A 27,413-nucleotide genomic window follows, 5' to 3' on the forward strand; every position below is an offset into this window, starting at 1 on the left:
TTAGATGATTGTTATCTTCACCTTGTTCTCCTGAGCCCAGTAAAAAATGGGGATGCAAGCGTTGCTGCCCAAGCCTGGGCGCTCCTGGGGGTTCTGCACCTCATGAAGCAGCCGCATGATCTGCTGTGCAGTGGGGCTGTTGTGGGGAGAACCTCCCCGGCCTCTTCTTGTTCAGGCTCCACACTGTGGGAGATCTTTGGAGACGGGGAGGCAGGGCTCAGAGCACCGTGTGAGCCCTCCTCTCATCCTGCCAGCACACCTTGCCCAAGGGTTCTACTCACCACCCTGCGAGTCGGCAGCCCCAATCTCCTGGGGGGGCTGGGTCCCCTGGAGCGGGCTCATCAGCAGGGTTCTGGGCAACTGCCAGGAATCTGCCATGCCACTCGTTGTGGTCGCCCACAAGCTGCAACACCAGCTCCAGCAGCGTCACCTGGAGGGAGAGGTGCTCAGCTGCCACGTCCATGCCCATGCCCACCCCCCCCACCCCCCACAGAGATGTTGCACGCCCTACCTTCATCTCCTCCTTGTCCTGGGCCAACCTGCTTACGTACTCATCCTCCTGGTGCCACGTCTTCAGCACTGACCTCTGGCTCTGGTATGATGTAATGTACTTTCCTGCAGGAGGACAGGGCTCAGACACTGGGGCCCCTCTGACCGCCCCGCAGCTCCGCCTGCCGTGCCCTGGCCTCTCGCTCACTGATGGTGCCTGTTTCTCCAGACAGCTGAATGCAGCGACATTCCAGTCTCTCCACCCACTCCTTCTCCTGCATGAGCTCCATAAAGCGGCTCTGGAGTCAAAATAACGGGGTCACATCCCCGCAACAACCTGCCCCGCCCCCACCCTTCTTGCCCATGCCAGGAAAGACTCACTCACCTGCAGCTTCTCCATGGTCCCCTGCAAGGCCCCGTGGCTCTGCCCACACAGAATCGTCCCCAGTCCCTGGGGCTGAGGTGGCCGCCTCTGGCTGCCTTTGGGCCAAGGCCACCAAGTGAGAAGGTGCTGGCAGTGCACCCTTTGCTCTTTCAGCCGCCCATGTGGCTGTGCCTGCTCCTCTTCGGCACTGGCTAAAGCCAAGTTTTAAAAAGTCACTAGTGGGCAGGAGGTGCGCATTCTTGTAGGGGGATACACAGGATGAACGGGCCAGGGCAGTAGAGAGAAGCCCTTCCCTTGGGGCCTCAGAGGGTGCACCTGTTGGTCTCAGGTGAAATGGAGTCTGACCACTGGCTCCGAGGGAAGGGGTGAGAGTCCAAAGAAATCAGAAGGCAGAAAAACCAAGAGCATAAGCGTGTCTGGGAGGGAGCAGAGAGGGAGGCAGCAAAGGTGGGGCAGGGGGAGTCAGGCTCACCATGGCCTCCCAGTTCTCCAGGTCCTCCAGGATGCTCAGCATGGACCAAGGCTCCTCCTCCTCCTCCTCACTCTGCAGTCCATCTCCTATGGAGGTGGGGGGTGGTGACCAGAGGGGTCCTCAGACAACCCAACAAGGGAGGTACAGTGGGCCCACCTCTGCTCCCACCCTCACTGTGTAACCCTAGGTCAGCCCATCCCCAGAGACGAATGAGCAGCTGTTCTGTATTTTTATTGTATTTTTTTAAAGAGCCAAGGTCCTGTTATGTTGCCCAGGCACAGTCCCACTACCTATCGACCTGGGAGTTCTGACCTGCTCCACTTCTGACCTGGGCCAGTTTACCCATCCTTAGGCAACCTGGTGGTCCCCCGCTCCCAGGTCACCATATTGATGCCGAACTTAGTGCAGACACCCGGTCTGCATAATGACCAGCTCTTCTAAGGGTCTCTTCCAACTCCTCAATCCTATGCTGCTAACAGTCCCCCACTCCTCCTGGGGCTCTCTCCTCTTCCTCTGAGTGGTCTCCCCCGTACCTTCCCCAGGGAGAGCCATGAAGCTCAACTGGGCCTGTAGCTACTGGTTCTGCTTCTAGGTGCTCCTAAGGGGTCAGGAAAGAGAATGAGAAGGCACAGAGGCTGCCAGGTCTCATCTCCCTCGGGCACCTGCCCTCAGCAACTCCGTTTCCTGGGTCTCCTGCAACTCTTGGCGGGCCATCTCTGCTACTCTTTTCTCTGGTGCTGCAGCTGGTCCACGAGCTGGATCTGCAGAATTAACTGCCTGTGCAGTGCCTCTTTCTCAGAGATCAGCTGCTGATAGTACGGCTGCAGGTGGCCCCGCACTGGTTTCCCTGCTGCGGCAGGCTCTGAGCCTTTTGGCTCTTCAGCTCCACCTGCAGGAAGACGCTGGGTGTGAGGTCAAGCGGGCACTGGCTTCCAGATTCTGGGCCCAGAAACAGGGTAACAAGGGCACCGTGGGACACTGTCGCCTGCCCAGGCCCCTGGCCCCTTGTTCCAGGCCTAAGTGACTGCCTCCCTTGCCGAGAGCCCCATGCCTCCTTCCCCAGCCTCAAATCACACACCCTTTTTCCACCATTTAACCTGTAAGCCACAGTTGGAAAAGCAGGAGCCAACCCCCATCTGCTACGTGTGCTACATGCCTAATGCTTTCCACGTATTATCTCATTTAATCCTGAGCGCCTCTGCGAGGAAAATGCTCATTTCCTTTTTAAGTGAAAGAAACCAAGACTTAGAGATGGAAAGCAGTTCAATGGTGAGCAGTGGAGCCGAGGCCAGAATTCAGTTTGAATCTAAGGAGCCTCTTATACCACTGTCTTTTCCCTGTGATTAGAGGGCTCCATGTGTCTAGCTGGGATGATAGCCAGCTAGAGGATATTGGGAGGAGTCCAAGGCTACCCACCTCTAAAAGTCAGAGGGCAGGAAGCAAGAAATAGTCATGGCAATGCCCTGGAGGGTGCTGGGGTCACCTGTACTGCTCACCAGAGGCAGCTGCCTCTGGCCTCCCACCTCCCTTCCCCAGAGGCTGGTACCCACCTCCCTGCTTTTCTTGAATTGGGAGAGGGTTACCATCTCCTTCAGCTCGCCCAGATGCTTCTTCAGTTCGTGTTTCTGGGACAGCGCACGGCTGATGGTGGTACGGTCGTTCTGCACAGTTTGCCTGAGCGCCTCCACCTGCTCCTCCCAGAGCTCGGCCTTCCGCTCCAGCTCCAACAGCCTCTCCTCTTGTTCCAGCAACCTCTCCTCCTGCTCTTGGTTCAGGCGACTCAAGCCCTCATTTTCTTGCACTTGGGCTTAAAGCTGTCCTGTCAGATTCTCCAGCTCCTTCCGCAAGTGCTCAGCCTCTGCTTGTAGCTGCTGCTCCACCTTGGAGGACCCTGCTGGGGACTCCGGGGGCGAGGGTTCAGCTGAGAATGGAAGCGGCCTTCCGCTCCTGCTCCAGCAGCCTCTCCTCCTGCTCCAGCAGCCTCTCCTCTTGTTCCAGCAACCTCTCCTCCTGCTCTTGGTTCAGGCGACTCAAGCCCTCATTTTCTTGCACTTGGGCTTAAAGCTGTCCTGTCAGATTCTCCAGCTCCTTCCACAGGTGCTCAGCCTCTGCTTGTAGTTGCTGCTCCACCTCGGAGGGCCCTGCTGGGAGCTCCGGGGGTGGGGGTTCAGCTGAGAAAGGAAGCGGCCTTCCACTCCTGCTCCAGAAGCCTCTCCTGCTCCAGTAGCCTCTCCTCCTGTTCCAGCAACCTCTCTTCCTGCTCCCAGTTCAGGAGACTCAAGTCCTCATTTTCTTCCACTTGGGCTTAAAGCTGTCCTGCCAGATTCTCCGGCTTCTTCCGCACGTGCTCAGCCTCTGTTTGTAGCTGCTGCTCCACCTCGGAGGGCCCTGCTGGGGGCTCCAGGGGTGGGGGTTCAGCTGAGAAAGGAAGCAGACAATAAGGAATATGGGCCTCTGGATTCTCAAAAAAAACCCTCCTCTTGGTGCATAGCCCATCTCAGGTTCCCCAAACTTGGCCTCCCTGCTGCTAACGACTCCTCACGCCCTGATGGTAGCCAAACTTCCAAGCCACTTTCAGGTACAGACAACTGTGGGTGGCTGACAACAGGCACTTTTTCCTCTTTGCTGATGGAGACATTGAGGCTCGTGAAGATGACAAGACTTGCTATCTCCTGGCACAGACCTCTTTCCCTCTGCCTCAAAGCCTTTCCATGCGCCCACCTCCCTGGGGCATTCTAAGCCATCCCCACAGCCCTCTGACGCCAGTCCTGCTCCCAGGTCACCCCAGCCCCAGCTCACCCATCTGGTTCCTTAGTTCAGCCAAGCTCGTCTCCAGTTCCTGTACTCGACTCATGCTATGTGCCCTCTCCTGCCTCAACGTGTGCACCTGCCCAAAGCACAGTGGGGAAGGGCCCTGGAGAGCAGGGCTGGTGGCTGGACAGGCTACCGTCTCCCTCTCTGCCCCTACCTCCACAAAGCCCAGACCCACGACCACCTCTGGCTGTGCTCCTCCCATTTCACAGATGCCTGGAACAATCAAGTGACCTATCTGTGGTTGGGGCTGAAGGGTCAGGTCTCACCTTCTCTGACATCTCCCGCATCCTCTGCCACCACATGGCACTCTCTCCGTGCAGATACTGGGCATACTGGTCTCTCTCCATTTGCAGATACTTCAGCCACTCAATCACCTACAAGAATGGGCACAGAAGTCAGGAAGGGCTGTCACTGGTCCTCACCTGTTCATGGCCCCCTGGGGTCACCTTCCTTCCACATCCCTCCCTCTGCAAAGCCTCACCTGCCCCAGGTAGATTCCAGCTGTGCCCATTCCTCCATGGGCTGCTGTAACTGCTGGTTAGCATTAGGGCCTTCACACCAGCTAGACAACTGAATGGTAAAGAAAGAGAAGTTTCTATCTGAGGAGGCTGGGCCGTTCCACACAGTGCCCCTTAAAAGGGCTCAAGCTAGGCTCAATGTACAACTTGGTCAATAAAGATCTCTACTGTGAAGTTGCTTTGCTTTAGAAATAAAAAATAATTTTAAAGAGATCTCAGGCTGGGCATGGTGGCTCGTGTCTGTAATCCCAACACTTTGGGAGGCTGAGGTGAGTGAATTGCTTGAGCTCAGGAGTTCGAGACCAGCCTGGGCAACATGGCGAAGCCGTGTCTCTACCAATACAAAAATTACCCAGGCGTGGTGGTGTGTGCCTATAGTCCCAGCTACTTGAGGGGCTGAGGCAGGAGGATCGCTTGAGCCTGGAAGGTAAAGGTTGCAATGAGCCAAGATCACGCCACTGCACTCCAGCCCCGGTGACAGAGCAAGACCCCATCCCAAAACAAACAGACAAACAAACAAGAACTCTATTATTACCATGGAATAGCTGAAGTGTTGACTTGAACCTCAGAAGGAAATAAACAGACTCATGAGCTAGCCATATAAGTGTAATCTATAAAATAATGGTTTTCATCTATGATGCATTAAAAAAAAAAAAAATTTAAGCCCTAACCCTGAGATTCTGATTCCCTAAGTCTGTGACAGGGCCCCAGTTTGTAGATTTTCAGCAGTCTCCAGAGGATTCTATGGCAGGACCAGAACAAGGACCCAAATTTTCCAGCTCTTGGCTGGAGCCTCCCTATACTCTGCATGATCCCTAGACCATGTCCCCAGCTGGATGGGGCTCCCACCACCCCCAGGGCTGCAGCCACTCGCCTGTTGAAGCGTGAGGTCAGTGAGTTCTAGTTTCTTTTTCAGCTCCTCCAAGTTACGCTGTATCCCTGCCTTGTCAGTCAGTACAACTGGAAGCTGCTCTGCCAAAGCTGAGTTCTCCTGCTTCAGCTCCTTATTGCTGTTGCTACGGCCAGAGGCAGTAGAGAAAGGAATGAACAAAGAACAGAAAGTGCTGCTTTGGTGATCAACCCTCTACCCACACCCCACAACCACAGAACCGTGGCACTGGAAGGGACCTCAGGAATCAAAAGTCACAGGTGGCACACCAGAGAGAAGATACGAGTTGCCCAAGTATACCATGAGTCAGGGGCACAGCCAGCGCTAGAGCTTAGCCTGTGCACACATGCAAACCCGTATGACCACCTCACGAAGCTCACCTGCACCCCTCCCACCTCCCAGCACATCACCCATGCTAAGGGCCCCAGACCTCCCATCCCACCGTCCCCCGTCCTACCTGTTCTTGTATAACTTCAGCCTGAGGGCATCACTGTCTCCGGTTAACTGGTTGTTGTACTGAAAATACAGAAAGGTGAAGTCAGGATATAGCAGGCAGAGGAGCAGCTGGCAGACCAGGAACGACAGCTACAGTGACTATTCCACAGTAACACTTCCTCACTCTCAATCACGCCTGACATGTTTTCAAGGCATTTCCAAGCCCACAGTCTCATTTGTTTCTCAAAGAACTCAGTAAGGGTGGAAGGGACAGGGAAGGAGATCGAATTTATAGCTGGTTACCAGAGGCCCAGAGAGAAAAGAGAATATTGCTATTGTTATTACCGTTATGACTGCCACTATTGGAACCTTTATTGAGTGTTTCACCAGGCACCATGCTAGCAATCCCATTTAATCCTCACAACCACCATAGCAGGCAGTTACCATTATCACCTCTATTGTGTAGTTGAAAAACATGGCGTGTTAGAGGTTAAGTGCTTGCCTAAGATCATCAGACAGAGTTGGGATTTGAACACTCAGGTATATCTGATTTTCTAAGTCCATTTTTTCGCTGTCAGGCAGGAAAATAGGATCTGGAGGCAGGGAACATAAGGCCTGTTCACACTTCAGCTATAACAGGAAATATCCTCCCTATGGGGCCTATAGCTAAATGACTTTGTAACTTTACTTCATCCTCTCCATTTACATAGGGCATATCCAAAGTAACCAATGGAATCCTCTAGGGGGTAAACTCCCAAAAATTCTTTAACGGTGCCTTTGAGCCCTTATGCTCGGGTGCACTCCCACACTGTGGAGTGTGCTTTCAGTTTCAGTAAATCCCTCCATTCCTTCCTCACTTTGTGCATTTTGTCCAATTCTTTGTTCAAGACGCCAAGAAGCTGGACACCCTCCACTTTTAACAGCTGGGGGTGGGGGCACAGAAAGAAAGGCGTATAATCTGGTGTTCAGTTTTTGAAGGGTACACTCCCATAGTCCAAAACTCAGAAAATACAGAAGGGAAGTATCTCCCAGCCACCCCGTTCCTCTCTCCTAAGTTTTTTACAAATCCTTGCAGACATGTTTTATGTATATTATCATAGTACACACACAAACACACACACACACGTTCCCTCTCTCTACACAAATGATAACATACTAAAGATACTCTTCTGTACCTTCACAGTGCAAGTCCCATACCCCCACCTAGGACTTGGCCAAGGCCACAGCCAGGTAAGGGCAGGGTAGGCACTTGGCCTCTGAGTTCTGCATCCAGTGCTCGCTCCCAACAGTGCCCCCAACTCACCCACAGCAGCCGACACAGCCCCAGGCTGACTCTAACAACCACGCACAAAAGCAGCAAGAAATGGCCCATGCTGCTTTCTGGGCAGGACACTCCATCCTGCAGAAGGGACCTAAAGGCCCCTCACTCCTCCATCTGGAAAGCCGGGCTGCCAGGGTGTGGGCCAGGTGGCTGGACTCACCCTGTCTGCCTTCCTCTGCTCCTGCTGCAACTCACCCACATGCTTCCAAGAATACTGCAGATGGCTGGCCAGATCCTCGGCCTCTTCTAGAATCAAAGAGGTTGAGATGGGGCCCAAAGGCCTAAAGGCCTGTCAAAGCGCCAGGTTGAAGGATGATGGGTACCCAGATTCCCACCTTCAAACTGCCTGGCAGCATGTTCAGTGTGATACAGTGCTGTCTTCAATTCTGCTTTCTCAAACATCAAAATTCCAGTTACCTGATTTGAACCTTTGGGAGAAAAGTCAAGCAAATGCTGAAAGAGAAGGAAAGCAACATTCTCCAGAGGACAGGAAGGAACTTCACACCCTCCACTCACCTGTAACTGCCTCTTTAGGGCTCCCTGGTTTTGCTGGCTTTCTTGCTTTTCCTGTAGGAAGAGGAAGACAGAGCTCTTACTAGGGGGAGGCAGAGATGGCCCAGCAAGGGATTTGCCCCCTGAATGTCGCCAATGCCCCAGGACAGGCCCACCCATGGGACGAGGTTATCAGGGACCCTGTGGGGATGAGGTGGAATCTGGGGGATAAGCCGCCTTCTCCAGGCTGGGAGTGGGCAAGACGAGACTGGGGACTCTACATCTGAGTGCCCCCCAAACCTAGCAGTCATGCTGTGAGCAAAGAAATCACGTTACTACTTCCAGTTGATCCACAATTTCTTGGATGTGTTATTTCCTTGGGAGAGTCAAAGGAAGGTGACCAAGGGTGGCCCCTTCAACTCTATTCCCCAGGCCATGAAGCGGTAGGCAGAGGCCAGAAGTGGATTTTAAAGGCAAAGTTCTCAGACCCACTGGGACCATGAACTGGTCAACTCTCCTCAAGCTCCCAAGGACAGAGGATTTGGGTCTTTGTTGGTTTTGGCCCACAGCCACAGAACTGAAAGTCTGAATCTGGATTCTCCCGAAAGGACAGTAACATAAACCTTTAGAGATGGAGTTTGAGAAAAGCTCACCCTTCTAACAGCTTATGATTTAGAAAGGTGCATTCACTCAACAAATATAGACTGAGCACATACGGGCCAGGTATGGTTCTTCACAGCAGAGATATAGGACAGAAAAGAAAAGACAGGATCCCTTGGCCCTGAGGTTTACATTCTACTGGACCTTTAAATCATGGACTCTCAGAGCTAACAGAGACTTTTGATACTTTCTAACTCTACCTCCTTGGGAAACACAAGCCCAAGAAGGAGAGGTGGCTTGTCCAGAATCAAAGAACAAATTAGGGCCTGAGTCAGGGTGGAAATACAGGGCTCCTGAAAACCAATCAGGCCAGTGCTTCCCTGAGAAGCCACAACCCGAGGGCATGTGTGGCAAGAGCTGCAGCAGGGGTGTCTGGATAAGAGACAGTAGGCAAAGAAGGCAGCAACAGAAGAGCCATGATGCACGCTGTGTGCTCTGGGGTCCCTCCAGCTGAGGCCACGGCCCCCCAGTCCTTTCTTCGGGGCCCCAAGGGGAAACTGGAGCCCAGGACTTGCAGTGTGGAATCAGTGGACCCCATTGAACTCTTACCAATGACTCGATGGTTTTATTCAGTTGACTGATTGTTATATAACTTGAGCCCAGGGTGACTGTTACCTATTGGTATCTGCTCTGAGGCACATGAAGAGAGGAGGAGTTGGAGGAGGATTGAGGGGAGAGGTAGAGAGAGCAATCATTAGGGTTGGGGTGTGTGTGAGCTGTCTCAGCTGGCAGAGGGGCACTCAGCCCCCGCTGTGGGAGGAAGTTGGAGGGCTGGCCTGCAGGGTCATTGGGTTATGGCCCAGGGCCTCTTACCTCCAGATCCTTCAAGGTAGCAGATGATGCAGGAACCTCCGCATAGATACGTGTTGCTGACTACAAGAGATGAGGGTGCGCATGGAGATCTTCTGTCCCCGCAGTATCTGAGCCCTCTGACTTCCTTTCTTCCCCAGCAACTGGCAACATTTTCTTTTCTGCATAACTTGGACCCTTCATCCTGTAACCTCTTTGTGCCAACTTCTCTCATGGTTCTTATCTCCCCACCATCCTTCCCTCCCAAGCAGCTCTCATCCGGTGTTTCTACAGCAGGATAAAATGATGTAACCAGCCACAGGGTCCAACTCCTTCATATGAACAGCTTCAAGGAAGAAGCCTCAGGGAAGAGGCAACTTCCTCAACACTGCCCAGCAAATCGGCTGGTCCCAGGATCTTCCTTCTCTCTTGTGATCCCTGCCTCAGCTTCTTTCTATCATACTTTCCTTCTCCCCGCACTCCCCTCTGGGCCACAATTTCTGAAGTACCTCAGAAGCAACACCATTGAGCTGTTGGGAGAGTTGTTGCAGGCTCTCGGTTGATGAGAAGGTCCTAAAGGGCAGAGACACAGACGTCAGGAGTGCAGGTGGCTCAATGGGAAAGAAGGTCTTAGACAGTGGTCTCCCTGACTTCCTCAGCCTAGAGACTGCTGCCCTGATAGGAGACACTCACTTACTTTCATCCATGAGATTGGGGCTAGCATCATCATTCTATGTGGGAAGAAACATATGAGATGGTCACTCAATTTCTGTAAGAATCACCGAGGGCAGGGTGAGCCAAGTTACCAAGCTCATTCCAACAATATTCTATCTCCCCAAACCTCAAGGAAAAGCCCAGTTTCAGCCTTCCCCCATCCCAGTCCCCAGGAAGGGCACTTCGCCCTAGGGAACAAACTACTTGTGAAAAAAGAAGAGAATCCATAGGAGGTACAGGAGGGCAGTAGGCAGAGGAGGAGGCATGAACCTGAGGTGCCACTATACTAGCGAGACTGGCACCAGGGCAAGGGACACCACCAGGTAACATGGTGTCATCAGCAGGCGGCTATACAGACGCAGCATGGTCTTTGGCATCTGTCACAGAACAGAGCGCAGGGTGTTAGGGGGCCATGCGGGAGAGAAGGTGCCTCAGTGCCATGGACACAAGAGTGTGGAACAGGTAGGACAGATGCTGGTGCAGTCAGACTGAAAGTCACACATGCTTGGAGCCACTTGGGGGTGTGGATATGGTTTGCCCAGGCCTTGGGCTGCTAGGCAGCATTTCGAATGGCCAAAGCTCAAAGCAGGGGCTGCACAGCCTCTTTCATGAACACATGAGGACCTCACTCCCCCTGGAGCTCAGCAAAAGACAGCAGCAGGTTCTGACCTGTGGCAGCCACAGCAGGCTGGAGGAAGGTGCACCAAAGTCAGGGAGGAGAAAGGCGCTGTTCTTCCAGAAGGCCAGTCTGTGCCGCAGGTGACCCTAACTGGGCCCCTCCTGGGCAGAGGACAGTGATGAGGAAGTAGTAGTCTGGGCAATGTACAATGTAGCTGTCTGCCTCTCTCTTCTCCCTTGCCTTCTCCCTTACAGTGGCATAATCAGCGGGGATTACCATCTCCTACAGCTCACCCAGCTTCTCCGGCAGCTCCTCCTTGACATGCTGCTCAGACTAAAGTGCACTGGTGATCTCCATGTTCTCATTGTTTTGGACAGAGACAAGCAATCACACCTCCCACTGCAGCTGGAGATCCCAGAACTTGGTGTCTGCCTCCCATGGCACCGGGAAGGATGGAGGCAGATTAGAAAAATGATCCCCTCTCCCCCACAGCCATCAAAGCAGGGCTCTGGCTCACAGGTCCCTTCAGAAGTGCCACTTCACATGAGGGCTACACTGCTCCCACTTAACAGGTGGGGAAACAAAGTCTTGGAGGGCTAGGGAGGAGGACAGTCTCCCCAGGTGGGATGCACCAGTTTTACAAAGCTGCTCTCTGCAGCTGCTCCTTGAGCTCAGGGTTCTGGGAGAGTGCAGGGCTGATGGTGGTGAGGTCGTTCTGCATGGTCCCCAGGGTTTGCCTGCGTACCTCCGCCTGCTCCCCTCCGAGCTCAGCTCCAGCAGCCTCTCCTCCTGCTCCCAGTTCAGGCGTTTCAAGCCCTCATTGTCTTGCATGTGGGCCCACTGGAGCTGTCCTGCCACTCTCCAGCTCCTTCCACAGGTGCTCAGCCTCTGCTTGTAGCTGCTGCTGCAGCTGGAGACCCCAGAACTTGGTGTCTGCCTCCCATGGCACTGGGAAGGATGGAGGTAGATCAGAAAAATGATCCCCTCTCGCCCACAGCCATCAAAGCAGGGCTCTGGCTCACAGGTCCCTTCAGAAGTGTCACTTCACATAAAGGCTGTGCCCCCTACTGGGGGCTCCAGGGGTGAGGATTCAGCTGAGAAAGGAAGCAGACAATAAGGGCCTCTGGATTCTCAAAACAACCCTCCTCTTGGTACACAGCTCCTCTCAGGCTCCCCAGACTTGGCCTCCCTGCTAATGATTCTCAAAAAAACCCTCCGCATTCTCAAAAAAAAAACAAACAAACAAAAAAAACCCTTCTCTTGATCCACTCCTCCCCTCAAGCTCCCCAAACTTGGCCTCCCTGCTAATGATTCCTCACACCCTGATGGTAGCCAATCTTCCAAGCCACTTTCAGATAGAGGCATCTGTGGGTGGCTGACAACTTTTTCCTCTTGGCTGATGGGAACAACTGAGGCTCGTGAAGATGACAAGACTTGCCATCTCCTGGCACAGACCTCTTTCCCTCTGCCTCAAAGCCTTTCCATGCGCCCACCTCCCTGGGGCATTCTAAGCCATCCCCACAGCCCTCTGACGCCAGTCCTGCTCCCAGGTCACCCCAGCCCCAGCTCACCCATCTGGTTCCTTAGTTCAGCCAAGCTCGTCTCCAGTTCCTGTACTCGACTCATGCTATGTGCCCTCTCCTGCCTCAACGTGTGCACCTGCCCAAAGCACAGTGGGGAAGGGCCCTGGAGAGCAGGGCTGGTGGCTGGACAGGCTACCGTCTCCCTCTCTGCCCCTACCTCCACAAAGCCCAGACCCACGACCACCTCTGGCTGTGCTCCTCCCATTTCACAGATGCCTGGAACAATCAAGTGACCTATCTGTGGTTGGGGCTGAAGGGTCAGGTCTCACCTCCTCTGACATCTCCCGCATCCTCTGCCACCACAAGGTGCTCTCTCCTTCCAGATTTGCAGGGTGTTGATCTTTCTCCATCTGTAGTTGTTTCAGTGACTCCATCACCTGCAAGAATGGGCACAGAAGTTAGGAAGGGCTGTCACTGGTCCTCACCTGCTCCTGGCCACCTGGGGTTATCTTCCTTCCACATGCCTCCCTCTGCAAAGCCGCACCTGACCCAGGTGTGCTTCCAGCTGTGCCCACTCCTCCACGGCCTGCTATAACTGCTGGTTAGCATCAAGAGCTTCATAACCAGCTTCAACTCCTCCATCTGGGAAGCTGGGTTGCCAGGGGATGGGGCAGGCTGTACGACTCACTCTGTCCATGTTCTTCTGCTGCGTGGAGACAGCAGAGAGAGTTCGTTCCAACTCTCCCGTAAACTGCTGCAAATACTGCAGGCGGCTGACCAGATCCGTGGACTCTCCTGAAATGAGAGAAGTTGAGATGGGGCCCGAAGGACTACCCCTAAAAGCCTGTCAAAGCGCCAGGTTGAAGGATGATGGGTGCCCAGATTCCCACCTTCGAACTGCCTGGGAGCACATTCAGTGTGATACAGTGCTGTCTTCAATTCTGCTTTCTCAAACATCAAGATTCCAACTGTCTGATTTGAACCTTTGGGAGAAAAGCCAAGCAAGTGCAGAAAGAGAAGGGATTCACCCGAAAGGACAGTAACATAAACCTCTGTGAGGCAGGAAAATAGGGTCTGGAGGCAGGGAACCTAAGACTGTTGCGCACCGACTTCCTAGAATCAAATCCAATAGTAAATAGTGAGAAGTTCAGATCTGGGGAGCCTGGGCTGTTCCACATAGTGCCCTTTAAAAGGTCTAGAGCCCGGCTTAATGTACAACTTGGTCAATAAAGATCTCTACTGTCGAGTTTTCTTTGCTTTAGAAATAAAAAATTAAATAATTTTTTTTAAAGATTTCAGGCCAAGGATGGTGGTTCATGCCTGTAATAACAACACTTTGGGAGGTTGAGGTGGGTGGATTGCTTGAGATCAGGAGTTCAAGACCAGCCTGGGAAACATGGCAAAGTCCCGTCTCTACAAACACAAAAGTTACCCAGGCATGGTGGTGGGCACCTGTAGTCCCAGCTACTTGAGAGGCTGAGGCAGGAGGATCGTTTGAGCCTGGGAGGTGGAGGTTGCAGTGAGCCAAGATCACGCCACTGCACTCCAGCCCCGGTGATACAGGGAGGCCCCATCCCAAAATAAAAAACAAAAACTCTACTCTTGATTATTACCATGGAATAGTCGAAGTGTTGGCTTGAACCTCAGAAGGAAATAAACAGACTCATGAGCTAGCCATATAAGTGTAATCTATAAAATAATGGTTTTCATCCATGATGCAATTTTAAAAAAAATGTAAGCCCTAACCGAGATTCTGATTCCCCAGGTCTATGGCAGGGCCCCAGTTTGTAGATTTTTAGCAGTCTCTAGAGGAGTCTATGGCAGGGCCAGAACAAGGACCCAAATTTTCCAGCTCTTGGCTGGAGCCTCCCCATACCCTGCATGATCCCTAGACCATGTCCCCAGCTGGATGGGACTCCCACCACCCCTGGGGCTGAAGCCTCTTGCCTGAAGCAGGAGCTCAGTCCTCTCCAGCTTCCTGTGCAGCTCCTTCAAGTTGAGTTAAATCCCTGACTTCGCAGTCACTAGGACTTGAAGCTTCTCTTCTTGTTCTGAGTTCTTCTGCTTCAGGTCCTCATTGTTTTGGCTATGGCCAGATGCAGGAGAGAAAGGAATGAAGGAAGAACAGAAAGGACTACAATGAAGAGCAGAAAGGATGGCTCCTCTACCTTCGCCCCAGAACAACAGAACCGTGGCACTGGAAGGGACTTTAGGAATCAAAAGTCACAGGTGGCACACCAGAGAGAAGACATGAGTTCCCCAAGGCCACACCGTGAGTCAGGGGCACAGCTAGCGCTAGAGCTTAGCCTGTGCACACATGCAAACCTGTATGACCACCTCACGAAGCTCACCTGCACCCCTCCCACCTCCCAGCACATCACCCATGCTAAGGGCCCCAGATCTCCCATCCCACCGTCCCCCGTCCTACCTGTTCTTGTATAACTCCAGCCTGAGGGCATCTCTGTCTTTGGTTACCTCCTTGTTATACTGCAAATACAGAAAGATTAAGTCAGGATATAGCAGGCAGAGGAGCAGCTGGCTGACCAGTAACAATAGCTATAATAACTATTCCCCAGTTAACACTTCCTTACTCTCAATCACAGCTGACATATTTTCAAGGCATTTCCAAGCCCATAGTCTCATTTGTTTCTCAAAGAACTCAATAAGGGTGGAAGGGACAGGGAAAGAGATCGAATTTATAGCTGGTTACCAGAGGCCCAGAGAGATCAGAGAATATTGCTATTGTTATTACCATTATTACTACCACTATTTGAACCTTTGAGTGCTTCACCAGGCACCATGCTAGCAATCCATTTAATTCTCACAACCACCATATGAGACAGTTACTACTATTACCTCTGTTGAGTAGGTAAAAAACATGGGGTATTAGAGGTTAACTGCTTGCCTAAGATCACTCAGATAGAGCTGAGATTTGAACACCCAGGTATATCTGACTCTCTAAGCCCTTTTTTTTAATGGGGGTTGGGACACAGAAAGGAAGGAGGAAATTAATCTTTTGTTCACTTTTTGAAAAGATGATAAATTCACATAGTCCACAACTCAGAAGGTACAGAAGGGAAATATCTCCCAGCCACCCTGTGTCTCTCTCCTGAGTTTTGTATGAATCCTTTTGTGGCAGGCCAATTCTCCCTGACAATCACACAGACAGGCCTTCATGACAGTCACACAGACAGCCCTGCACAGCACTCCAGTTTACACAAACAAATTTCCACAGAGCTGCCTTAACATTGAGCAAATAGTTAAACCTAGAGAAATTCATGCCCAGGTATCAAAGCTAGAAAAGAAACATATGGTCAGTAGGACCCTTGCTTAGGCTTCTCCCTAACCTGGAGCAAGTCAAAATAATAGAGACAGTCTTATATTCCTAGTCTCGGGTTGACGGAATCTGAGACGAGTCAAGGTAACAGAGGCAGCTGTTTGAATAGATTCATTGGAGAGTCTAAGGCAGCTCTCCAGACCAAGCTGTGAGGGAGATAAGATAGAAATAATCACTCTGGTACCATAGTAGACAGGCCTTGAGGGTACTGGGGCCCTCACAGCTTAATCAGACTTAGCCAGCACATTTTGCCTCTGACTTTCTAGTTGAAACAAAATTAGTTATCAATAGACTTAGGTGAATGCTATGCTGCACGTAGGCACATAACCCCAACCTATATAAGCACTAAGAAAATTGTAACACTTCGAGTTGGCCTGGTGGAATTATCTCCAGCCTTCTCCCTGTATCCGGTTACAGCAATAAATTCCCTTCTTTCCTAGTTTGTTTCTCATTTTTGAGCCTCAAGAAAACGCAGCCAGTGGCTCTGAAACCACTTTCAAGCATGTTTTATGTATATTATCACAGTACTTACACACACAGACACACACACACACACACGTTCCCTCTCTCTACACAAATGGTAACATACTAAAGATATTCTTCTGTACTTTCACAGTGTAAGTACCATACCCCCCACTTAGGACTTGGCCAAGGCCACAGCCAGGTAAGGGCACGGTAGGCACTTGGCCTCCGAGCTCTGCATCCAGTGCTGCACGTCCAAACTCTGCTTGCTCCCCACAGTGCTCCCCAACTCACCCACAGCAGCCAACTCAGCCCTAGGCTGCCTCTAACAACCACATACAAAAGCAATGAGAAATGGCCCATGCTGTTTTCTGGGCAGGACACTCCATCCTGTAGAAGGAACCTAAAGGTCCCTCACTCCTCCATCTGGGAACCTGGGCTGCCAGGGATGGGGCAGGCGATAGGACTCACCCTGTCCATGTTCTTCTGCTGCGTTGAGACAGCAAAGAGTCCAATCCAACTCACCCACACGCTGCTGGGAATACTGCAGGCGGCTGGCCAGATCCGTGGACTCTCCTGAAATGAGAGAGGTTGAGATGGGGCCCAAAGGACTCCCCCAAAAGGCCTGTCAAAGCACCAGGTTGAAGGATGACGGGGTGCCCAGATTCCCACCTTCAAAGTTCCTGGCAGCACATGGCATATGATAGAGTTCACTATTTAATTTTCCTTTCTCAGACATGAGTATGTTGGTTCTCTGGATTTGAACCTTTGGGAGAAAAGCCAAGCAAGTGCTAAAAGAAAAGGAAAGCAACATTCTCCAGAGGACAGGAGGGAACTTCACACCCTCCACTCACCTCTAACTGCCTCTTTAGGGCTCCCTGGTTTTGCTGGCTTTCTTGCTTTTCCTGTAGGAAAAGGAAGACAGAGCTCTTACTAGGGGGAGGCAGAGATGGCCCAGCAAGGGACTTGCCCCCTGAATGTCACCAATGCCCCAGGACAGGCCCACCCATGGGACTAGGTTATCAGGGACCCTGTGGGGATGAGGTGGAATCTGGGGGGTAAGCCTTCTTCCCCAGGCTGGGAGTGAGCAAGACGAGACTGGGGCCTCCACATCGGAGTGCCCCCCAAACCCAGCAGTCATGCTATGAGCAAAGAAATCACATTACTACTTCCAGTTGATCCACAATTTCTTGGTTGTGCTGTTTCGTGGGGAGGATCAAAGGAAGGGGACCAAGGGTGGCCCCCTCGACTCTATTCCCCAGACCATGAAGCGGTAGGTAGAGGCCAGGAGTGGATTTTAAAGGCAAAGTTCTCAGACCCACAACTGGTCAACTCTCCTCAAGCTCCCAAGGACAGAGGATTTGGGTCTTTGTTGCTTTTGGCCCACAGCCACAGAACTGAAAGTCTGAATCGGGATTCTCCCAAAACGACAGTAACATAAACCTCTATGAGGCAGGAAAATAGGGTCTGGAGGCAGGGAACCTAAGACTGTTTCACGCCGACTTCCTAGAACCAAAATGAGAAGAAAACCCTAACTTTCCATGTCTGAGTATCGAAAGAACCAGAGGCTACTACCTTTCACCTTTTCTGGATGAAAAGGTAGATGGGAAATTGGCTGTCTGCAACAAGTTAAGACTGATTGCTAGTCAAGTCTTCATTTGCAAAGAAGTATAACTTTGTAACTTCACCCTAGCCTCTGGTTGGTTGCTGGTTGCTTTTTGCAACCAATCAGATTGTTTGCACAGGAGTGTGACTTTTGTAACTTCATTTCAGCCTCTGGTTGGATGCTTTCTGCAACCAATCAGACTGATTGCGGCTACCACTTCAGTTACATGAGGTGAGCATGAAGTGGCCGATGGGAAACTTCTGGCGGCTATTTGGACCCAGGAAGATTCTGTATCCAGGCCCTTGAGAGGCTCCTCAGGCCCACTCCCACACTGTGGAGTGTACTTGTGTTTTCAATAAATCCCTGCTTTGGTTCTTTTGTTGCTTCATTCTTTCTTTGCTTTGCTGGGCATTTTATCCAATTCTTTGCTCAAAATTCCAAGATCCTGGACAACTTGTAGTCATGACCTTCTACCAGTGACATGTATAGACGGAGTCTGAGAAAAGGCCAACATTCTGCCAGTTTGTGATTTAGAAAATGCATTCACTCAACACTGAGCACACACGGGCCAGGTACAATTCTTCATAGCAGGGATATAGGACAAAAAAGGACAGACAGGATCCCTTGGCCCTGAGGTTTACATTCTAGTGGACCTTTAAATCTTGGACTTTCAGAGCTAGCAGAGACACTCTCTACCTCCTCAGGAAACACAAGCCCAAGGAGGAGAGGTGGCTTGTCCAGAATCAAAGAGCAAATTAGGGACTGAGTCAGGGCAGAAATATGGAGTTCCTGGCAACCAGTCAGACTAGCACTTCCCCGAGATGCAACAATCCTAAGGCGTGTGGCAAGGACTGGAGCAGGGGTGTCTGGAAAAGAGACAGTAGGCAAAGAGGGCAGCAACAGAAGAGCCATGATGCATGCTCCATGTTCTGGGGTCCCTCCAGCTGAGACCTGGGCCCCCCAGCTCCCCATATACCCTTGGCACCAGGCACCCCTAGCCCCTTTCTTCAGGGCCCCAAGGGGAAATTGGAGCCCAGGATTGGCAGAGTGGCACCAGGGTACCCTACTGGACTCTTAAGAATGTCTCAATCATTCTATTGAGTTGATTGTTTGTTAGATAGCTGGAGTTCAGGGTACAGTTACCTCTTGGTATTGGTTCTGAGACGCATGCAGAGAGGAGGAGCTGGAGGAGGACTACGGGGAGAGTTAGAGAGGGCAATAATTAGGGGTGGGAGCTGTTGGGCTGTCTCAGTGGGCAGAGGGTCACCCTACCCCCACTGTGGGAGGAGGTTTCAGGGCTGGCCCAGGGGGTCACTGCACCTTGGCCCAGGCCCTCTTACCTCCAGATTCTTCAGGATAGCACATTGTCAGAAATGAAAATTCGGAGTCACAAGGAACACACAAAAGATTTCTCAGCAAGGCAATTTTACTTCTGCAGAAGGATCCTGTTTGCAGGCCAGATTGCCATGAGAGCACACCAAACAAAGGAAAGCAGGAGTTTTTATCCCTGATGCATCAAGACCCTACTGCTGTGCCCTATCTCCATTGACTAGAGCTGGAACTCACAATCTAAACTGATTCTGATTTGCTAAAATCTTAAAACTTCCCTAAATAGGTAATGGCACGATGGAGAACAAAGAAAGGGAGGGGGTTACTTACAGGAAACTAGGATAATAATAACATTTCCAAATAAGGAAAAGGCATAGGCTACGAGCTGGGACATGCCTAGGCATGTGTCCGAGCATATCTAGGCAGACTAGAAACTAGAATAAACAGCTTAGGCTTTGTTTAAAATACAAGGACATAGAAACATAGAATACACTTATTTCTCTACTATATTTAACAGCTACCCAGGGCATAACAAAGAGTCATTAGTAAACTAAAAGATTTATTAGTTTATAGCATAAAAAGAAAACTTTAAAGAAGTTTTTAAAAGGAACTATTATTCTTAACACTTATTGTTTTTAAAAACAGAAACTTTGAAGAGGAACTTTTTATTCTTAACAAGATGATGCAGGGCCCTCCCCATGGATACCTGTTGCTGACTACAAGAGATGAGGGTGTGCATGGAGATCTGCCCCCTCAGTGTCTAAGCCCTCTGACTTCCTTTCTTCCCCAGCAACTGGCAACATTTTCTTTTCTGCCTATCTTGAACCCTTCATTCCACAACTCTTTTGTACCAAAATATCTCATGGTTCTTATCTCCCCACCATCCCTCCCTTCGAAGCAGCACTCATCTGGTGCTTCTGCAGCAAAAAAATGATGCAACTAGTCACGTGGTCCAACTCCTTCATGTGAACAGCTTCAAGGGAGAAGGCTGAGGGAAGAGGCGACTTCCCCAACATTGCCCAGCAGCAAACCAGCTGATCTCCCAGGATCTGCCCTCTCTTGTGAAAACCTGCCTCGGTTTCTATCCTACTTTCCTTGCCCCTGCACCCCACTCTGGGCTTCAATTTCTAAGGTACCTCAGAGGCAACACCATTGAGCTGTTGGTAGAGTTACCTCAGGCTCTTGGTCGATGAGAAAGTCCTAGGGGTGGAGACATGGGTCAGGGGTGCAGGTGGCTTGATGGAAAAGAAGGTCATGGGCAGAGGCCTTCCTGACTCCCTCGGCCTAGAGACTGCTGCCCCAATAGGAGACACTCACTTGGTTTCATCCGTAAGATGAGGGCCATTGTCAGCATCATGTTTCTGTGTGGGAAGAAACATATAATAAGAGGGTCATTCAATTTCTGGTAACAGTCACCCAGGGTGGGGTGAGCGAAGCTCCCAAGCTCATTCCAACAATCTTGCATCTCCCCAGACCTCAAGTAAAAGGTCAGTCTCAGCCTTCCCCCAGCCCCATCCCCAGGAAGGCCACTTGGTCCTAGAGAACAAGCTACCCGTGAGATTGCGAAACCCTGTCTCTCTAAGTTCTCACCATGTTGCCCAGGCTGGTCTCAAACTCCTGGGCTCAAGTGATCCTCCTACCTTGGTCTCCCAAAGTGTTGGGATTATAGGTATAAGCCACTGCACCTAATGACTGTGTTACTGATTCAGGCCTTTTCAGGGAAAAAAAAAGTTGCCCAACTAGAAGCCTCTCCCCACTCTCTGGAGGTAAAAAGAGAATCAACCATAGTCACTACGCCTACCCTGTCCTTTTACATCCAGAAACATCAACCCAACCAAGAAACCACCCAAACAAACAGAGGTAAGACATCTGCCCCATGGCTCTTGGCAACTTAGAAATTGTGGGGCCTCTTTCCTGGAAACAGCAGCTGGGGACCATCCTAGGATTCAGGACTTGGAGTCATGTGGAGCCTCTCCCTTGCCCCCAGCTGGACCTACTTGCTTGACCAGAGCCCCACCCAGCCTCTCTCCAGACTCTGGCCTTACTCTTGGCCCAAGCATCTGGCTCTAGAGATCTTCTAATATCCAACAGGCCAGGTGGGCAGACAGTGGAAAAAGCTGGCTGACCAGCTAAGCTTGACAAGAGAGAAACACCAGGGAGCCAGGGCCTGGACAGGAAGCTGGGTTTGGGGAAAGTGGCTACACCTCGCTCCAGGGAAAGGACTGCCTGCTCACTGGACCCTTCGGTCTTGGCCTCTGAAAACCTCAATCTGCTTCCCTCCTTAGAGCAAGTGCTGCAGAAGCTAGCAGAACTGAAGACAATTTGAAGTCTTGTAGCTAAGAATGGAGTTTAAAAAAAAAATAAAGCCTACTCTCCTCAAATGGTCCCATCACATTAAGATATTTTTCTCTCTCTCCGTTATTCCCTACTTCTGGAAATGTTATCAGCTCTACTCAGGATACCGCAATCACAGATCTGCACTCCTGGAGTAGAAAACCTACATGGTTGGCCCGGCGTGCTGGCTCACGCCTGTAAAACCAGCACTTTGGGAGGCCGAGGCGAGCAGATCACAAGGTCAGGAGATCGAGACCATCCTGGCTAACACAGTGAAACCCCGTCTCCACTAAAAATACAAAAAATTAGCCAGGCACGGTGGCGGGCGCCTGTGGTCCCAGCTACTCAGGAGGCTGAGGCAGGAGAATGACGTGGGCCTGGGAGGTAGAGCTTGCAGTGAGCCGAGATCGTGCCACTGCACTCCAGCCTGGGCAACAGAGCAAGACTCCATCTCAAAAAAAAAAATACAGAAATACAAAAAATTAGCCAGGCGAGGTGGCGGGCGCCTGTAGTCCCAGTTACGCGGGAGGCTGAGGCAGGGGAATGGCATGAACCCGGGAGGCGGAGCTTGCAGTGAGCCGAGATCACGCCACTGCACTTCAGCCTGGGCAACAGAGCGAGACTCCAACTCAAAAAAAAAAAAAAAAAAGAAAGAAAATTTACATGGTAATAAAAATGAGAAATTAAAAAAAAACTTACATGGGAAACAGTTATGGATATAGAGAAGGTATAGAAACAACAAGGAGCCAGATGCAGTGGCTCATGCATGTAATCCCAGCACTTTGGAAGGCCGAGGCTGGTGGATCACTTGAGGCCAGGAGTTCCAGACCAGCCTGGGCAACATAGCAAAACCCCGTCTCTACTAAAAATACAAAAGAAATTAGCTGGGCACAGTGGTGGATGCCTGTAATCCTAGCTGGTCGGGAGACCTGAAGCACGACAATCACTTGAACCTGGGAGGCAGAGGTTGCAGTGAGCCAATATCCCACCACTGCACTCCAGGAGAGACAGCCAGACTCTGTCTCAAAAACAAAAACTAAAACTAAAGAGCAAAAAGGAAATATGAGGATCTGGGCCTTTGTTTCCAGAACAGAGAGACCTAGGCTGGGCACAGAATCTCAGAGCATTAGGAAACAGGCTCCAGACCCCCTAATCCACTGGACCATTGGCAGAGAAAAAGCCAAATACACAGCTGCAGGATGCCTCTAGGCCTGTACTCTGCACCATACCACTCAGTATCTCCTCTGAGCTGGCAAGGTGAGTCACAGCACCTGGACAGACCTGACCCACTGGGGGGGGCAGGTAACAGGTGTGAAGACTGAAAAGTCTCTAACAGCAGGCAAGGGTGCTCTGTCTCAGTCCCCCTCCCCATGCCCATCTTCAACAGGATCTGGCGCCATGTGTGCCCTGCTCCTCTGGCTTGTCAGGAGCACCCCAGGCAAGTTAGATATGAAGGAAATGCCAAATCACAACCAGAGGAAGTCATCTCCTAGCCCCGTGTACCCCCATGCCCTGCCCCCCACCAGGCTCCCTGTGCTCCTGAAAGGTGCTCTGTAAGTTCATAATGATGGCCATGACCTCACCACTCTCCCTGCCTCCCCTACTCCCCTTATGGATGAATGTTTACCCACCTTTAATCTTCAAGTCAGCCTCAAATGCCACTTCCCCCAGCCTCGAGTCCATTTGGAACCAAGCTACCCCAGAGCTGAGCATTTAGAATGTTCCAAAATTCTCTCTTGCCTCCTTCAGATGAGTCTGCCTCCCTCAGTATGCAGCCTACCTTGTTCATCTATTCTCTCCATTGTTTATTTAGCAAAGTGCCTTTGCTATCAAGAGAATATGGCTAAGTGTTCATTTGATTTTAAAGAGATTAGGGGCAGAATGTTTCAGTCATTTATCTGTTTGGTTAACCTCGTATCTTTTACAGTTAGTTCCTCTGAAAAAATAGCTTCAATCCTTCCAACTATAACGTGAACTCATTTTCTCTTAACCCTGTGTTTTCTCTCTTAAACCAAAGTGAATTAATTTTAAAAAGTGACAAACTTCTATGTGGTCTAATGATCTATGCCCTTAGGGCAAAACCTAAAGGTTGGTTGGGTTTTTTCCCTCCATCCCTCCTAGTCTGAGAGCATCACATGGGGCATTCAAAAGCCCAAATCTCAGGCTGGGCATGATGGCTCATGCCTGTAATCCCAGCACTTTGGGAGGCCGAGGAGGGCAGATCATTTGAGGTTAGGGGTTCGAGACCAGCCTGGCCAACATGGTGAGACCCTGTCTCTACTGAAAATACAAAAACTAGCTGGGCATGGTGATGGGCACCTGTAATTCCAGCTACTCAGGAGGTGGAGGCAAGAGAATGGCTTGAACCTGGGAGGCAGAGGTTGTAACGAGCTGAGACCGTGCCCCTGCCACTGCACTCCAGCCTGGGCAACAGAGCAAGACTCCATCTCAAAAAAAAAAAAAAAAAAAAAAAAAAAAGGCCCCAAATCCCACAGGCCTGCTCTGAAAGTTATTCTCAAATTGTTGTTAAACTTTAAGGTATGTCTCACCTTCTCTAAAATGATAAAAGATATGGGGGAAGGAAAAAAACCAGTCAAACAGGTGAAGAAGTGGACACAAACAGGCTGAAGGTTAAGGCAGCAAAATAAAATAAGCCGAAGACAAAGTATTCCCAAAAACCAGAGAAGCCTAAGGGCATGCACAGCTGGAGAGAGCAAGCCAGAGAGAAGTCTCAGCACTCCCTCACCTTCCACATGTCCAGTGTGAGGAACGCAGCACCTTCACAAGGTCCTGAATCTACAGGAAGCGAAAAGGGAAAAACAAGGGCAGGGGGAGAAAGAGTCACTTAGAGAGAGGCAAGAAAGTCAGGGAATGAGGAAGATACGGGTTCAGGGAAACGAAATGCTAAAGAAGAGTGGAGGAGGTCAAAACCACGACCTGTGATTGTGACCTCCTCCCACCAAATGGTCACCTGCTGCCTTGCCAAGGGCCAGAACAGATAGATGGGAAAGTCATCTATCTGCACTGGTCAGGTGACCCCACTCCATGTGACTGCATTGCTTAGGAAAGTCCCCTAAGCAATGCAGTCACATGGAGTGGGGTCACCTGACCAGTGCAGCTCTTCATATGCTCACTGGACCCCTCTCCTCAGGCCCTCCATGGGCGATGAATCTGGGAGAGCTCCAGAAGACCTCCACCTCTATTTTAAAAACCAGAGTTTTGAGTAACGGTTCATTTGAACGAAGGGGTCTCCAGCTAAAAAACAAATTTGGAAGACACTGATCTTATCTGGTATCATCTTACAGAGGAGGAAACTGAGGCCCAGTGGAAGAAGTGATTTTTCTGTGGTCACGCAGCAAACTGATGGCAAAGATGAACGCAAAAGTTAGATCTTCTCCTAACCCTAGTGCCTGGGGTTCTCCTCACCACATACTGGGGCCCTTTCAGTGACTCCTAAAGGGACAGCCTGATGGCAAATGGCTGTTCTCATTGGCCTGGTTTCCCCTTGAGAATGGGGATGAGGAAAATCAAACAGTAACTACCATTTCCTGGGTGTCCTGGGTGTTTACAGCAGGCCCTGTACTAGGGATTAACATAAAAACAACAGCAATAACAAATCTCATTTAAACCTCACAAATATATGTAAAACAATAGCACCCCTATTTTACAGATGTGAAAAAGGAGGCCCAAAGAGAGCTCAAGCAATTTGCCCTAAACCTTATCCCTAGCAGATGGAGAGGTAGGATTCGAACCCAGAATTCTTAACCAGTACCTGACAGTTTTTCCACAATCTTAACAATTACCCTCTACTGCCCCTTGGGCCCCTTGTCCCCAGAAGCCTGGCCAGCCAAGACTCACATCCCCAGGTGACTGGCAACCACCAGAAGTTGTTGTCTCAGTGCTACTGCCATTTTGTTTCCTTTTCTTCCTCTTTACTCCTGCCAAGGAGTAAACAAGGAGTAAACAAGGGCTGTTCCTCTGCTAATATTCTCTCAACTTTGGAAAAGAAGAGCACTAATAATCATGAGAACTACAAGCCCCTACAGTCACATCCTACGTTACGGTTTTTACAAAATACTCTTATACACCACCTGATTTAATGCCACCAACAACTGTACAAGGTGTTGTCACAATCACTTAAGGACAGACAAGGATTGATACGATGGCTAAAAAAAAAACAAAAAAAGGCAATAATGAAACTTAAACTCAGTCTTCTGACTGCAAGCTCTGGGGTTTTGCCATGAATCAGCAGCTGCCAGGGACCAAAACCAGAGGCAGATGTAGAAAAGTAAACATGAAGTAGGCAGGAACTGTACACTGTGCAGTTCAGAGTCACACATCGTCACACATCTGTTAGTGTAAGAAGTACACCAGCACCTCTCAAACTTTTACATCAATGTATCCTCATGACAGAAGGCAGCCTTTCTGTTAAATCTGGGAATTTATCAGAAAGAGGACAACCCAAGCCTCATTTCAGAGAGAAATCTGGTATACTCTTACAAATCTCTGTGACTGTCACCCCTAAGTATATTATTTTTTCTCTTTCAAGAGAATGAAGCCAAACTGATGCTTCAGAAAGATGCCCCATATTTATCCTGTGCCACTCAAAGTACCCCAGGTTGAGATGAGATGTGGAACATTCAAACTGTCAAGTTCAGTTTCCCAAGATCTGTTCCACAGAAGATGAGCAGATCTCACTCCAGAGACCACTGACTGAAAGGCACTCTGGTCTCAGAACCATGGAGAACTCAAATATGAGGTAGAGAACTCAGAAAACAAAATGCTAAAGTCTCTCTTAAGAGTAGAAGCCTGGAAGGAAACCAACCAATCCCATTCTCCCATTGACAACTGTCAATGTTTGCTCACCGGTGCAGGGGGAGGCGACGGTGGGGAGTGTAAGCTTTTCACAGTCAGTGTCTAAGTTAAGGGAGTAAGGCAACCTGAAACCTCTTGCTCCCAGGTTCCATAGTTCCCATTCCCCTTCCAGCTGGAAATTTGTGCTGCAACCAGAGGAACCAGAAAGGGGGTGAGAACAGTTAGGGGACTGGGTCCTAAGATCAAAGGCCGGTCTTGTGGCAATAATGACAGTTCCCAGGGGGATTGTGACTCACTACATTCCATTCCTTGTTGGGATGATCAGACCCTACACCAGGCCATGGGGGCTACGAAGTCCGGCAGAGTCAAAGGAATGAGAAAAGACTAGTTAAGGCATAAAGTGGGACCAGGGGGCCAATGCTAGTATGGAGACTGCAAAGACTCCGAGCTCTGGGAGCCCACACTATTTACTGGTGATCAAACAAAGAAGCAGGTAGTAAGGATGTGAGGGTTGAGAGAAAGCAGTGCATCAAATGAATGAGCTACAGCTGTGATGGTTTAGCATTTTCTTTGAAGTATATGGAACACATTATGCTACTTGAGATAATGGAAAACATGTTCTTCTAGTTTAAGATACACTCGTCTTATGAACCTGGGCTTGCTAGAAGCAAGGAGCCAGCAAGTCTAGACACATTCCAGAGGCCACGAGGGGTTTTATGCCCCGAGCCCTGGATTCCATCCAAGCCACAAGGGGTTTTATGCCCTGGGCTTAGATTGTGGTGCAGCAGGGCAGCCTTCCACTCTTTAGCACAGGGCTTGGTATTCCAAAGGTCATGAGGGGTTTTATACCCTGGACCCCAGACATGTTCCAAGACTCTTTTGCTTTATGTCAGACATGCAAGCCCTGCCTCAGCTTCTCTCCCAATACTCAGCTTTTCTCCCAACAACTCCTTCCTTGGGGGGGCCACATTGCTCTGCAGTGGGGGAGGGGGTGCTTGGAGATGTGCACTCAAAGAGCCCAGGGAGGTCTGGCTTGGGTGGCAGGAGGTGAGGACGAAATCTGGAGTGGAGAGCCTTGGGAGTCATTAGCCCAGAGTCACCCAGGGATGACCAGTGAGGGTGGGGGCTGGGCTGCTGATGGGGTGGGGCTGGCTGACAAGACTTTGGCTGGGGAAGCCCAGAGGCCCAGCCCAATATGCCTCAGGAGTGGCACAGACTCTGGCAGTGGTCCTGCTGTCGGAGGGGGCTTGGGGCTGGGTCAGGTAGCCACGACCCCGTCCATTTTACCTTTTCTTCTTGGCCGTGGCCAATTGGCTGCATTTTACCTTCTTTTCTTGGCTGTGTCCAATTTGCTGTGTCAGTTTCTTCCGACACCACAGGGCAGGGAGGGAGGCGGGGTTGGGACCACAT

General features: G+C 50.7%; 2 pseudogenes; one reads left to right on the forward strand and one right to left on the reverse strand.

Moving 5' to 3' along the window:
• On the reverse strand, window positions 1–27,413 carry LOC103246082 (golgin subfamily A member 2-like; annotated as a pseudogene).
• On the forward strand, window positions 14,260–16,270 carry LOC140710348 (uncharacterized; annotated as a pseudogene).

Source organism: Chlorocebus sabaeus, chromosome 26 (assembly GCF_047675955.1).
Source record: "Chlorocebus sabaeus isolate Y175 chromosome 26, mChlSab1.0.hap1, whole genome shotgun sequence".
In the NCBI taxonomy this organism is placed as follows: Eukaryota; Metazoa; Chordata; class Mammalia; order Primates; family Cercopithecidae; genus Chlorocebus; species Chlorocebus sabaeus.